The following is a 15,760-nucleotide window of genomic DNA, read 5'->3' as shown; positions in this document are numbered from 1 at the left end:
AAAACTATCTGCCGGTTTCCGAGCTGGTCACGGGTGCACCTCAGCCACGCTCAAGGTACTTAACGATATCATAACCGCCATCGATAAAAGACAGTACTGTGCAGCCGTCTTCATCGACCTGGCCAAGGCTTTCGACTCTGTCAATCACCGTATTCTTATCGGCAGACTCAACAGCCGATAATAACAACCGATCAATCAACAACCGATTGCTGCCCACACCCGCCCGACTAGCATCACTACTCTGGACAGTTCTGACTTAGAATATGTGGACAACTACAATACCTAGGTGTCTGGTTAGACTATAAACTCTCCTTCCAGACTGAATATTTAGCATCTCCAATCCAAAATTAAATCTCGAACCGGCTTCCTATTTCGCATCAAAGCCTCCTTCACTCACGCTGCCAAACATACCCTCGTAAAACTGACTATCCTACCGATCCTTAACTTCGGCGATGTCATTTACAAAATAGCCTCCAACACTCTACTCAGCAAACTGGATGCAGTCTATCACAGTGCCATCCGTTTTGTCACTAAAGCCCCATATACCACCCACCACTGCGACCTGTATGCTCTTTTCGGCTGGCCCTCGCTACATATTCGTCGCCAAACCCACTGGCTCCAGGTCATCTATAAGTCTTTGCCTTCACTCAGCTCACTGGTCACCATAGCAACACCCACCCATAACACGTGCTCCAGGAGGTATATCTCACTGGTCATCCCCAAAGCCAACACCTCCTTTGGCCGCCTTTCCTTACAGTGCTCTGCTGCCAATGACTGGAACGAATTGCAAAAATTGCTGAAGTTGGAGACTTCACTAACTTTAACTCCCTCACTAACTTTAAGAAGCAACTATCTGAGCAGCTTACCAATCGCTACAGCCCATCTGTAAATAGCCCATCCAACTACCTACCTCATCTCCATATTGTTTTATGATTTTTTTTTTTGTTCTTTTGCACACCAGTATTTCTACTTGCACATCCTCATCTGCACATCTATCACTCCAGTGTTAATTTGCTAAATTGTAATTATTTTGCCACTAAGGCCTATTTATTGCCTTACCTCCTTACTCCATTTGCACACACTGTATATAGATTTTTCTATTGTGTTGTTAACTGTACGTTTGTTTATCCCACGTGTAACTCTGTGTTGTTTTTGTCGCACTGCTTTGCTTTATCTTGGCCAGGTCGCAGTTGTAAATGAGAACTTGTTCTCAACTGACCTACCTGGTTAAATAAAGGTAAAATAAAAATTATTAACTTTATTGACACCCAAATGGATACTGTCATTAATGCCGTTCTTCAATAATTACACATAATTCTTAATACTGTAGCAAACATTATATTAAGCAGGACATTCAAGCGATTCTTACAATTATAATCCAAAGTAGTGTGAAATGCACTAATAAGCAACCTGGAAATGGAGGTTACTCCCCTGAGTTTTCACCTATTCACATTCAGAATAAATTGTCAAAAACTAAAATCTTTGCTCACCATTTTTGCTCCTGGCAGATATACTACATCCATAAGTATCGGTTTCCTCATTAGCAGGGAGGTGTTTCTGCAATCAAATTGTGTGTGCATCGCCCTCATGCCGCAATTTTATTAAACACAGAAAGGGGCCTATATTGGAGAACAAAAGTCGTCTGGCACACTGCTTAGAGGTTCAACAACATGAATAACTTATTTCTAGTTTACAATCTTAGATGTAACTACTAATGTGAAAACAAGACAATATGACTATTCTTGCTCATTTTAAGACAAATGTCAAATAATCATTACATTCATTACAGGCGTCAATTATTGTACAACATCATGGCTACGCTGTTGGCATCACTTTTACAGTGGATTTCTGATGTTGTGGGCCTTTAATCATCTGTCTGACTTTGTTGTTCACACAGGAGAGAGACGGGACTATTGTGGATCCTCTGGGGAACCTCAACAACATCACGATGCTGACAGGGCAGAGAAGAGTCTCTCCACATCAGAACACCTCAAGAAACACCTGCGGAGATCCACAAGGAAGAGACCTCACTGCTGCTCTGATTGTGGGAAGAGATTCACCTCATCAGCAGGCATTAAAATTCATCAGAGAATCCACACAGGAGAGAAATCTTATAACTGTACTCAATGTGGGAAGAGTTGTACTCAGCTAAGCAGCCTGATATTACACCAGAGAACACACACAAGAGAGAAACCTTATAGCTGTGATGAATGTGGGAAGAGTTTTACTTGTTCTAGCCGTCTTGTTGTACACCAGAGAACACACACCGGAGAGAAACCTTTTAGCTGTAACCAATGTGGGAAGAGTTTTACTCGGTCAAGCAGCCTGATATACCACCAGAGAACACACACAGGAGAGAAACCTTATAGCTGTGATCAATGTGGGAAGAGTTTTACTATATCTAGTGTTCGGACTAGACACCAAAGAGAACACACACACAGGAGAAAAACCTCATAGCTGTAATCAATGTGGGAAGAGATACTCTGATAATAGATATCTGATTAAACATCAGAAAATACATGGAGTTGTTTCATGATATCAATGAAATGTCACAATGTAGAATGTTTTAACATTGTAGTAGGAGTATTTTAATAATGTCACATTGTAGAAGCCTAAACATTTGCCCCCTTATCAAATGATTTCAGCATGATATGGATATTAGCCTCAGGGGAAAAATCCAGGCTCTGAATTGAGAGAGTATTATTTATGAAATGGAAGAGTACTATTTATGAGATTCAACAAAAAAGTGACTAACAAGAAAATAGTTGTGTTACACTTACCACGTTGGTGACGCACTTGAATCAAAATGCAACACTTCAAAATGTAGCTAGCTGTTTTCTACAAATTGTCCTCTAAGCAGGGATGTACAAATGATTCCCAGTTTCCGTGTGGTTTTTGAGCTGTTAGTTTTAACAGTACGTGCAACCTCATCGCCCTCCTCACGGCACAATTGATTTCAACATGATATCGATGAGTGATGACAAATAAGTGTTGTGTTCCTTTGTTTAGCGACCCCTAAATTTAAATGCATCACTCCAAAATGTAGCTGACTGTCTTCTGCAGGTTGTCCTCTAATCAGTGAGGTAAAAGATATCTCCCATTTCCACGTGTTTTTTTAGTTGTGTTAGTTTCAACAGCACATACAACCTGATGTCCCCCCTAATTGAATTCAGTGATTTATTGCTACTTGTCAAAACAACAGTGTTTCTGGTGCTTGTGCAGTTTATAAGGTGCTTGTTTAAAAAATACAAGTAATATGATTATTGTGGCAGATGTTTGTGTATATAGTACATTTTACGTTTAGATTTTCAATTTATCACAAACTGTTTCTGCATTTGGACTATTGATTTGGACACGTTTAAACTGTGACATTGGGGATATCCCACCGAGCAAAATGTCATTGAAAATAAGACTAAGTTGTAGTTGAAAGTGTAAAAGAAAGCTATTTAATTTCAACGTCCTCGCAGCTTATACACATGGATGCAGTATAATAAATTGGTCTATAATCAATTTTATTAACAATCCTAATAAATATAAAATATATTTGTTGTCCTAAGAGGAAGGTGTTACAGTCTTTGGTTTTTCCATTTATGTTTTGAGGTTGGACTTTAGCACGTATAGCTCGTCAGCACGTATAGCTCGTCAGCACGTATAGCTCGTCAGCACGTATAGCTCGTCAGCACGTAGAACGCACTGATTGGTGTCACCTCGTTAGTCAGTATGTGTTACACCTGTGCTGGCTTGTCCATCTCGTTAGTGGGAAGGTGTTTCACCTGAGCTGGTCCAGGTTCTATTTAAGAGTGTCTGGCCCAGTGCTCCAGTTGTCTTGATAGATGTGGAGAGTCAACACCTTTAGTTGCTCTACCTTTTTGGTGTGCTTCCTGTCTTTAAGTTTGGTGTGAGTTTTTCTTTTGTTTGCCTCTTCTTGGGCAGATTTAGTGGGTCTCATGGTGGGTGTCTTTTATGTCCCAGTTGTTGTTACTAATCAACTTTCAGTGGACACCCCCATAGTGTCTTTCAGAGCCCCTCCTAAAAAACAAGCTTATATTTTGGGTTGGATACTGCATCCAATTAATATTTTAATCAATGGTATTTCCTTAGAATGTTCATTAGTCTTTCAGTTGTTAGTCTTCTGTTTGTTGTGTACTAAATATTTCTGTTTATTTTCATTTATTTTTTCCTGTGAAGCCATTCTGTTGAATCCATGTCTGAAATGTGCTGTATAAATAAAGCTTGATTTGATTTCAACTAATGAACCCAATGACTGACCAATCAACAGACTCTAGGTCCCTCTTAGTATGAAAAACAGTATCACTTTTCCAGCCTGCTGAAGGCGTGGTGGAGTGGTAAACACCACCCCCGGCTCTACCAGGGGCTTGAGGTGGTCTCCCACATCTCTGCTTATGTCATGTTCTGTGGCCTTGCCGTTACATTTCTTGACTGCCCCTGCAACACAGAAATAAACACATTTAGTCATATTATATAAAACACTCAAAGTAATGGATATGGAGCATCTATGGCCTCAGTTACACCTGGCACCTAAATGTGACTTCTGTCATCTGATCACTCGATGGGCCTTTGACAGTCTGGATGGAGTCAGGCCACTGAATATAAATAAGCAATGTAAAGAGGTGGGGTGAATGAGTAGGGAAAAGTACATACATTTTTACAATCTAAACCATCTGTGACCTCTCACCTCTCTGGCTGTAGAAGTGTTCTTCCTAACCAGTCCCTCAACAGCTCTCTGACTGAGCTCCACCCTCACTGGGTCTTCAGAGGAGAGGAAGGCTGAGGAGGGATGGAAGGATGAATGGATCAGTCAGTCAATAAAGTGTAGAGCTGCTGTCTGACAAAATCACTATTTTAGTAGTTCATTAAAGTAAATAAGGCTTTATGACTGCTGAATACCAACTATCAATCACTTAGATCATATATTTTCAGGTAGAGACATCCTTGGGACGTCCCTAGCCCATTGAAGTTGATATTTAAAATAGTTAAGGGTTAAGGTTAGGGTTTAGGGTGGGGATGTCCCAAGAATCCCAGATAGCATTGACCATTGTGCATTTGTAACCGATGTGAAATAGCTAGCTAGTTAGCGGGGTGCACGCTAATAGCGATGGGAACGATGTTTCGTGGGAGGCAGTTGTTGATGTGTGCAGAGTCCCTGGTTCGAGCCCAGGTAGGGGCGAGGAGAGGGACGGAAGCTATACTGTTACACATTCTTCGGTCTCTTTTACGTAGCAGGTGTAAAAGAAACACAGACAAGACAAGTAGGCGCTCAGGTCATTATGGTCATTGTAGTTTAAAAAAAATAGCATCTAATTATGCTTAACTGTATGTGGGGTTGTTAGAGAAGAATGTGATTGTGAGCCCTAACAATCCATTCTAGCACCTCATCAGGCTCTGTAAAAGGCTTAATTGATGACGTGTTCCTTCTATTCCAGGGGACAGCAGAGGAACTTCATCGATTCCACTCCTTCATCAATACAAGCAGTAAACATCTGAAATTCACCCTCACCTTTGATGCGCATGAAACAAGTTACTGGATGGTTGGACTATACTGTTCTCGTCAATCATCTTAAATACTTCAACTGGAAATCAACCAATCCTCCATTGTTAACGCAATAGAAAGGTCAAATGCTTTATTATCTAAAAATGTAAAGTGCTGGGAGACAAATAAAATGGTGCAGTTTGAGCCCATGTGGTGGAGCTGGAGATGGAGGTGTGATCTAGTGTGTCTGGGCAGGTGTGATGTAGTTAATGGAGATGGAGGTGTGTTCTAGTGTGTCTGGGCAGGTGTGATGTAGTTAATGTTGATGGAGGTGTGTTCTAGTGGGTCTGGGCAGGTGTGATGTAGTTAATGGAGATGGAGGTGTGTTCTAGTGGGTCTGGGCAGGTGTGATGTAGTTAATGGAGATGGAGGTGTGTTCTAGTGGGTCTGGGAAGGTGTGATGTAGTTAATGGAGATGGAGGTGTGTTCTAGTGGGTCTGGGAAGGTGTGATGTAGTTAATGGAGATGGAGGTGTGTTCTAGTGGGTCTGGGCAGGTGTGATGTAGTTAATGGAGATGGAGGTGTGTTCTAGTGGGTCTGGGCAGGTGTGATGTAGTTAATGTTTCTATGATGTTGTTTGTATGTGTATGTTTTGTATTGTTTATAAAATATCAAATAAAATATTAAAACATTTCCAATGCAAAATAACACCTCACAGTTCTATTTTTGGAGTTATTACATTAAACCAATCAGAATTTAGAAGAATGCCAAAGTCAGGTGTGAAGTAATATGGAGGACCAGCCTATGATGTATACTACAACAGAAATAACTTAAAATGTATAACTTAAAATTAAACCAATAATTTGCACTCATGACTTGAGTGATTAAAGTAAACCACAGTTTTGTAAATACATAATGCCATCTAACCAAATATCAAAGAATGTTAGCTATATGCAGTTATCTTAGCCAGCCAGCTAACGTTAGCTATATGCAGTTATCTTAGCCAGCCAGCTAACATTAGCTATATGCTGTTATCTTAGCCAGCCAGCTAACGTTAGCTATATGCAGTTATCTTAGCCAGCCAGCTAACGTTAGCTATATGCAGTTATCTTAGCCAGCCAGCCAGCTAACATTAGCTATATGCAGTTATCTTAGCCAGCCAGCCAGCTAACATTAGCTATATGCAGTTATCTTAGCCAGCCAGCCAGCTAACATTAGCTATATGCAGTTATCTTAGCCAGCCAGCCAGCTAACATTAGCTATATGCAGTTATCTTAGCCAGCCAGCCAGCTAACATTAGCTATATGCAGTTATCTTAGCCAGCCAGCTAACATTAGCTATATGCAGTTATCTTAGCCAGCCAGCTAACATTAGCTATATGCAGTTATATTAGCCAGCCAGCTAACATTAGCTATATGCAGTTATCTTAGCCAGCCAGCTAACATTAGCTATATGCAGTTATCTTAGCCAACCAGCTAACGTTGGCTATTTAGCCAACTAGCTATTAGCCTAACCAGCGTAGCCAACTAGTACGGTTATGGTCAGCGAGACCAACTACCGGAGATCAATCAGAACCCAACTAACAGTAAGCCAACGTGGAAAAAGTTACAAAACTCCCGTAGTCTAATTCACAGAAAACATGCTGAAAAGTAGTGATGGGGAAACAAAGCTTCCTGAATCATTGGCTCTTTCCAGCCAATTGTGTCAAAAATAGGTTCATTACTCAAGGCTTTGAGCGACACAGAATTTAGAACAGCCACATTTTTATAGATGAAGTCACAGGCCGTAGCAGTGTAGCCATTATGTCATATATTAAACCACTGGCCATGTTCGAGAGCATCAAATCCATGCTGCGTTGTGGGTAAACGGTGACTGGCATAATAATGAGTAGTTATTTATGTTGCAAGGTGATTTGTAAATTAGTCAGTCAGCAGCCACCTGCACTGTCGGCTGCAATGTCGAACGAGCCCAATACCAAACCAATCAGGTGTTCGACGAAATTATTCTTCAGACGTCATTGATCACGTGCTGCTGATAAAGTGACACTCCTTTGAATTATACCGCTTAACGACTTCAGTACATGCCTCATAGCTCCAGTCTCAAACGTAACCCGGTTCCTGCTGAAGAAGAGGGAGTCTGCTGGATGGAGAAAGAAGCTCTCGTGAAAGAGGAGGGGGAAGAGGAGGCTGTTACAATACAAAAACAAGTAGAGGGTGAGGCTGTTACAGTAAAATAATTATTCTTGAAAAATTTAACAAATGCCTCATGAGCTTAGTTCAACTGTTTACCCCATCAGCACCCCAAATAAGCTTTTTTACTCCAATGTTTAGAAACAATGTAAATCAACCATGTATAGCCTCAACATGGTTAAAACTATAATGTTGATATCATGGATGGTCAGTCCTTTCATCCATAGTCTGTCTATGAATTTGAGAGTAGTTACATTTCTCCAGCCCCATCCATCATCTTATTACCAAAACAGTGGTGGAATTACTGCTTGGTTATTGGTTGAACTGCAGATTGGTTGGTTGATTGATTGTTGTGTCGCTTTTTTAAAGGGGCAACCTAGTTTTTAAACAAACAAAATGGCTGCCAAGAGTCCTGAGCTGTGTTAGAATACTCATACTAAACGTGAGTATATAGTATGCTTATTGGTCATAATATGATATAGTTAGTATGCCAAAAGTCCCCCGATGTCGTACTAAATTCGCCAAAATATGATGTATACGCGCAGTACTTTAGGGCCCATAATGCAACTCTTCCGGAAATGGGCGTGGCTTCAACGTTTTCAGATTTTAAGAAAATGGGGAAAATATGCAGCCGAAGTCCAACGAGAGAGCAGATACAAATGAACTGCTTTAAATAATTATGACAAATGTTGAGCAATGAAATAAAGTAATGACCTTTCAAAAAAGTTACGTTACACGTTATGTTAGCTACACTATCCTTACAAAACGCGTACATATCTTTACAGCAGTATGTACCAGTATGTGAGCTAGCTACCTAACGTTAGTTGGCTACTTGTACAGCAAACTTGCCAGTATAGTAACTATATTCTAACTTACTACCCAATGTTTATTGACTTGATTAGAGCGCAGAATAACTGATGAATTTAATAACGCTCAACACCCGTTGAATATGGCCGGTGTCAGTAAACATCTGCAAAAAAACTCAAATTAAATTGTTGCCAGCAGCACAGTTAGTCACCAACGCTCTGGATAACACGAAAACAGCCTAACCAGCTCTGCTAGTGCAAGTAAAATGGTAAGAGTGAGGTTTTCTCTGATTTGTGTCTAGCAAGCTATCCAACGTTAGGCAGTTAGCTTGGGTGCTTTACTGTCATTGTGAGGTCAGAACGCTTAGATTGACCCTACTCCTCAGCCATATAGTATTTGTTTACAAACAGTGGCGTTATACAAGCTTATGTTTTGGTTTCTGGTGGGGTAATACGGTTAAAACATTTGAGGCATTTATAAATTATATTCTTCAAGAATCAATGGTTATATAGTAAATGAGTATTTCTATAACTGCCAGTGTAGATTTCCTGTTTGGGGTCAAATTGTTAGAGCTGTTGATAAGTCATTGTATAATATTCTGGCAATTCTTTTCATGACATTACATTAAATGCGAAATATTGTATTTTCTTAGCAAGGTGTTACTCAAATAATCTTAGCTGCTAATCGCTAGTTAGCGGGCTAGCTAGCTTGCTAAATGTATTAAGAGTCAGAGCAAACGTAGCTAGCTAATACTGTCTGGTACCAGTGCTGGTGTAGGCCTAGATAAGCATGTTTGTGCAGCGGTATCTTATCAGAGAGGAGTATGAGAAGTATGAATATGTTGGCTAGCTAGCCGGCTACATGAAGTAAGAAAACAACATGTAATGTAACATCTAATTAGGGTCAACTGGAAACACTGACCAACACTTTGGTTCCTACCATGTCTTCTTCTCTGAGGTTTGTCAGACTACACTCATCAGGTGTATTGCTGCCACCTACTGTACAGGGTTGTAAAAATATCCAAAACGCAAAAAAATTGGGAATAACAAATTATACTAATTACCTAAAATAAACACGAACCAAATTCACTCCACTACCCTGAATTTCAAACAAAAATGGTACTTTTCAGATCATACACAGGTTCAGGAACCCGGGAGGGGGGGAACGTCTTCATTCAGTACTCCCTGTAACATTTTGTCTGTCCTGGAGATCCAGAAATCTATTTGCCTTCTTCACAATGATGTCTAGCTTCTTAGATGTTTTATTAGTTTATTATTAATGCAATTTATCACTGCGGCAGTGAGGGCAATGCAAACGCAACTTTGTTGTAGAAACTCCTCCAAGCTAATGCGGAAACTGCTAGTTTTGGACGAAGGTTACTAATAATTTATTAATGCAATTTATCACTTGCTCTATAAACACAACAATGTCCACCTTCTACACTATTAGTGTGTTGGGATCCTTCTCCTGCATGGCTTCACTGCAGACTGTGGGATATGAACTACCTTCTCCTCTCCACTCCTTCAGCTATTTTCACTGCCTCAACATAGGACACCTGCTGGACGGGCCTGATCATCCTAGCTACTGTGACATCCTTCTTCCGTACAGGGCACTCCGGGAACTTGGGAACGTGATTCCCATCACAATTACAACATGCTTCATCTGACTACGACATATTTATTCCTTCGACAAACACTTGCCACATGTCCAAACCTTTTTACAATTGTAACACTGCAGCGGCTTCTGTATATCTCACTTACCCAGGATTTACATAAGATGGGAGAACCACTTCACCAAACCCCAGTAAAACCATCCGTCTATGATTCATTTTAATCAACGTGCGTCTACCTGAAATGTTTAACCTAAACCACACAAAGCTTTCTCCTTTTGCGCTGTTGACACACAATCAGTATCATACCGCTCCTGGTCACTCGAACCGATTCCACTTTACCCAATTCATCCTTCACCATCTTTGAGACCGTTAACAGGTCACCCACAAAAGCCTCCTTGCTGATGATTCCCACTCCGACCCTAAACTGCTGTTCATTACCAACTTTAGCCCTTTTCACTCCACTGTTCTTCACCATCGTCCACTCAGTCTCACCAACTGTACTCACGCCAAGAGAATCCCACAATGCTTCCTCCATTGCTCCTCCAGTCATCCCTGGACTCCCTCGCTCTGTGCTGTGAAAGATGTGAGAGTTTGTGTTCTCATAGTAGCATCTATATTGTTGTCATTCCATCTATTTTGTTTTCATTCCAGCACATCTGTTGCTTCACCAACTTGTTATCCCTTTCATCTGCACTACTTGCTGCCATTTCCCTTCCTAATTTCCCTCTCTTGGATGTCTCCACCATGCTCCTACTCTGTCAGTAATTCCTCCCTGGTTTATTAATTGGTAGTCATGTCAAACAACAATATATTCAAGGTGCTGCACATTCTATTCCAAATCTAGAATTAGAATCGTCATTATGTTTCCATGATTTCAACAGTTCACCAGTTAACTAAGCCTATAATGTGGACACCAAGGATGTGGATACCAAGGAACTTGAAGCTCTCAACCTACTCCACTACAACCCCTTCGATGAGAATTGGGGCATGCTCAGTGTTTAGTCCCAGGGTCCTTAGCTTAGTGATGAGCTTTGAGGGACTATGGTGTTGAATGCTGAGCTGTAGTCGATTAATAGGATTCTCACATGGGTGTTCCTTTTGTCCAGGTAGGAAAGGGCAGTGTGGAGTGCAATAGAGATTGCATCATCTGTGGATCTGTTGGGGTGGTATGCAAATTGGAGTGGGTCTAGGGTTTCTGCGATAATGGTGTTGATGTGTTCCACGACCAGCCTTTCAAAGCACTTCATGACTACAAATGTGAGTGCTACGGGTCGGTAGTCATTTAGGCAGGTTACCTTAGTGTTCTTGGCTACAGGGACTATGGTGGTCTGCTTGAAACATCTTGGTATTACAGACAGGGGATGAAAATGTCAGTGAAGACCCTTGCCAGTTGGTCAGCTCATGCTTGGAGTAGACGTTATGGTAATCCGTCTGGCCCTGCGGCCTTGTGTATGTTAACCCGTTTGAAGGTCTTACTCACATCGGCTGCGTAGAGCGTGATCACAAAGTCGTCCGGAACAGCTGATGCTCTCATGCATGTTTCAGTGGCTTCTGTATATCTCACACTAAGGTAACCTAGAAGTTATTTACCTAGAAGTTACATCCGACCAGGGCCAGACGGATTACCATAACGTCTACTCCAAGCATGAGCTGACCAACTGGCAAGGGTCTTCACTGACATTTTCATCCCCTGTCTGAGTCTAATACCAACATGTTTCAAACAGACCACCATAGTCCCTGTGCCCAAGAACACTAAGGTAACCTAGAAGTTATTTAGCTCATCTTGTAGGCTCGTGTCACTGGGCAGCTAGCCGCTGTGCTTCCCTTTGTAGTCTGTAATAGTTTGCATGCCCTTCCACATCCGACGAGGGTTGGAGCCGATGTTCAAGAGGTGTATCAATCTCCCCAGGGTAGCAGTAATACGTTGAGATATTTGTCCAGAAAGGGGTATCCCTCCCATAGGTGGCTCATTATTGGGATCCATTGCTGATTCCTACCTGTAGCTCACTATGAAGTGTCTAGTGATACAGGTTAAGGGCCCTGTTGGAGATTGGTGTTTGGTAGCGGAGTCGAGGGAACAAGCAGGGTTGGACACGGCCATGTTATTATCCCACACAGTCTCTGTGGTTCATTTGAACCCTGTTCCTGGGAATTAGATTTGTTTACAAATCGTCCCAGTCTGTTACCACAGAAGGGGTCCGTTTGTCCCATTTCCAGCAAGGTTACGAGGCGCATTGTCATTTCCAGAATCAGTTTATTTTGGTACTGTCCATATGTAGCTTGTTTTTGGTCACAGAATGGCTGAATAAGTGCAACATTTTTGCCTGGAGCTAACTATGCAGAGCATAGCGCATGTCGAATGACTTTAGCTTCCCTCCAGGCCTGAGGGCACACGCTCTTTAGTAGTCTTAAATTAAAGATACGGAAAATAGGAGTGCCAATATAGTCCGCTATTATCCTCAGTAATTTTCCATCTAGATTGTCAGACCCCGGTGGCTTGTCATTGTTGATAGACAACAATAATTGTTTCACCTCTTCCACACTGACTTTACGGTATTCTAAATTACAATGCTTGTCTTTTCATAATTTGGTCAGATATACTTGGAAGTGTAGTGTCAGCGTTTGTTGCTGGTCTGTCATGCCTAAGTTTGCTAATCTTGCCACTGAAAAAATCATAACAGTAGTGGGCTTTGTGATGAATGAGCCATCTGATTCAGTTAATGATGGAGCAGAGTTTGCCTTTTTTCCCAAAATTGTATGTAAGGTTCTCCAAAGCTTTTTACTATCATTCTTTATGTCATTTATCTTTGTTTCATTGTTTTGTTTTTTAAAACAATTCCTTTTCCCTCATCCTTCTCAACCATACCATTTTTCAATTCCTCATCAATCCACTGGAATTTAACAGCTTTTACAGTCATTTTCTTAATGGGTGCATGCTTATTAGTAACTGGAATAAGCAATTTCATAAATGCGTGCTGTGTCTGGTTGCTCCTCATTACACACCACAGAGCAGCAAATATTCTTTACATCATCAACATAGGAATAATCTGTTTTATTAAATAATTGAGACACACAAATGACTCCAGGGAACCAGAGATACCCTAACCATAAGAAAAAACCTCTTCCTTAGCATTCTCCTCCCGCTGCTGCTGGCCTTCGTAAATTCTGACGTTATGCTCCTGAAGTTTCCAGTAATAGGCTACAACAGCAGTCGGCAACATTTTCCATTTGCAGTGCCAATTTATCTGACCATTTCTACTGATCTGGTGCCAGTTATGATTTTAATATTCACATTTTACTGGAACAGTTTCATTTCATTTATAATAGTAATAATAATTATAATAGTCTTTATCTCAAAATAATTTTATATGATTAATCTACATTCTATCTAAATTAAAATGATACAAATCTAAATAACTTTTATTGCCATTGCCAACTATGTAAAAATAGCCTACATATAGCCAACAAATTAAAACAGCTAGAAAATATCCAGATAAAAATAAATCACATTGTGATGGCCTGTCTACATAGTTGATACACTATTTCAAGTTCTATCACCTTGGTCGGTCTGAAACTTGATACAAAATATTCTGGGCCCTGAGAGTTTCCAGCGCCAGTGAGTTTGGGACAGACACAGCTGTAGGCTATTTGTGAAATGGATAAGAAGTAATCAGGTATTTTATGACATTTCCACTGGATCAGAGCATTACATTTTTCCCTTTCATGTCAAGTGTTTATTAAGAGTGAGAGCTGGAAATATTTTACAAATACTTTGAGGAACTATTGTCATTCGCCAAATGATTTTAGTAAGACTTTGTTTACTTGCTGTTTGAGGTGAAGAGATAATTACTTTGAGAAGCTCCACAAATCATTAGTGGTGGTGCGTAAATACTATCAGACATCCCCAAATAGGTGCATCGCTCTCTGCATCGCTCTCTGCCTTTTGTGTTTGCTAAAACGCAATTTGGTTGCAGAAACTCCTCCAAGCTAATGCGCAAACCGCTAGTTATACCATAGACTTACTGTAGGACCAATAACTTCACCTAACAACAACATAGACCTACTGTAGGACCCATAACTTCACCTATCAACAACATAGACCTACTGTAGGACCCATAACTTCACCTAACAACAACATAGACCTACAGAAAGGTGCCTATATTGGAGACCAAAAGTTGTCTGGCACACTGCTTAGGATTTCAACAACTTTAAAAACGTATTTCTAGCATACAATCGTCGATGTTACTACTAATGTGAAAACAAGACAAAATATGACTTGTTGTTCACTTGACTGTCTTAAGACAAATGTCAAATAATGAACATTCATTACAGACGTCATTGTTTGTACAACATCATGGCTACGCTGTTGGCATCACCTTTTTACAGTAGATTTTTACTGTTGTGGGCCTTAAACCATCTGTCCGACTTTTTGTTCACACAGGAGAGAGACGTGACTATCGTGGATCCTCTCGGGGGCCTCAACAACCTCATGATGCTGGAGAGGCAGAGAAGAGTCTCTCCACGTCAAAACACCAGCAGAGACCCACAGGGAAGAAATCTCATTGCTGCTCTGACTGTGGGAAAGGTTGCAAATCTTCATCAGACCTTAAAATACACCAGAGAACACACACAGGAGAGAAACCTTATAGCTGTGATCAATGTGGGAAGAGTTTTCCTACATCTAGCCAGCTGACTTCACACCAGAGAACACACACTGGAGAGAAACCTTTTAGCTGTGATCAATGTGGGATGAGTTTTACTGCATCAAGCAGTCTGATTCGACACCAGAGAACACACACAGGAGAGAAGCCTTATAGCTGTGATCAATGTGGGAAGAGTTTTACTACATCTAGCCAGCTGACTTCACACCAGAGAACACAGACAGGAGAGAAACCTCATAGCTGTGATCAATGTGACAAGAGATACTCTGATAAAAGATCCCTGATCAAACATCAGAAAATACATACATGAAGAAGTTGTTTAATGATATCAATGAAATAATGTCACAATGTAGAATGTTTTAACATTGTAGTTTAATGATGTCACAAAGTAGAATGTTTTAACATTGTAGTAGGAGTTTTTTAATGATGTTCTACCTTATAGTTTGCCCTGTTCAATTGATTGCAGCATGATATGGATATTAGCCTCAGGGGAAAATCCAGGCTCTGAATTGAAAGAGTATTATTTAACAAACGGTGACTAACAAAAAAAGAGCTGTGTTACACTTACTGTGTTGGCGACCCACTTTAATCAAAATGCATTACTTCAAAATGTAGCTAGCTGTTTTCTACAAGTTGAAAAAGCTGCTTGTTTAAAAAAGACGTAATATGATAATTGTTGCAGATGTTTGTGTATATACACACATGAAAGCAGTATAATAAATTGGTCTATACTCAATTTTATTAACAATCTGACATCACTCCAGTATTTCTTGACAACATTCAAATGCTAATTGTCTTTATTCCACTACTGAAGAAGCATGACTCAAATCACCTACTCATATTTCAAACATTCAGCCTGACAAAAGATACATGTTTTATTATTCCATGCCTCACCCTTAAGTGAAGTATTGCAAATACATATTAACAAAGGGGTTTATATTTGGTTTTGATATTTACAATTCATGTAACATTTAGTAATCATAATTATTTATGCAACCAG

General features: G+C 40.4%; 1 pseudogene; it reads left to right on the top strand.

Annotated features, from left to right (window-relative positions):
• LOC120032757 overlaps positions 1 to 14,989 on the top strand; it is a 42,364-nt pseudogene extending 27,375 nt beyond the window's left edge.
• The last annotated feature ends 771 nt before the right edge of the window (positions 14,990 to 15,760 follow it).

The sequence above is a fragment of the Salvelinus namaycush genome, chromosome 39 (genome assembly GCF_016432855.1).
Source record: "Salvelinus namaycush isolate Seneca chromosome 39, SaNama_1.0, whole genome shotgun sequence".
Classification (NCBI taxonomy): domain Eukaryota; kingdom Metazoa; phylum Chordata; class Actinopteri; order Salmoniformes; family Salmonidae; genus Salvelinus; species Salvelinus namaycush.
Note: the sequence above shows the minus strand (reverse complement) of the source record. Positions and strands in the feature narration are given on the sequence as shown.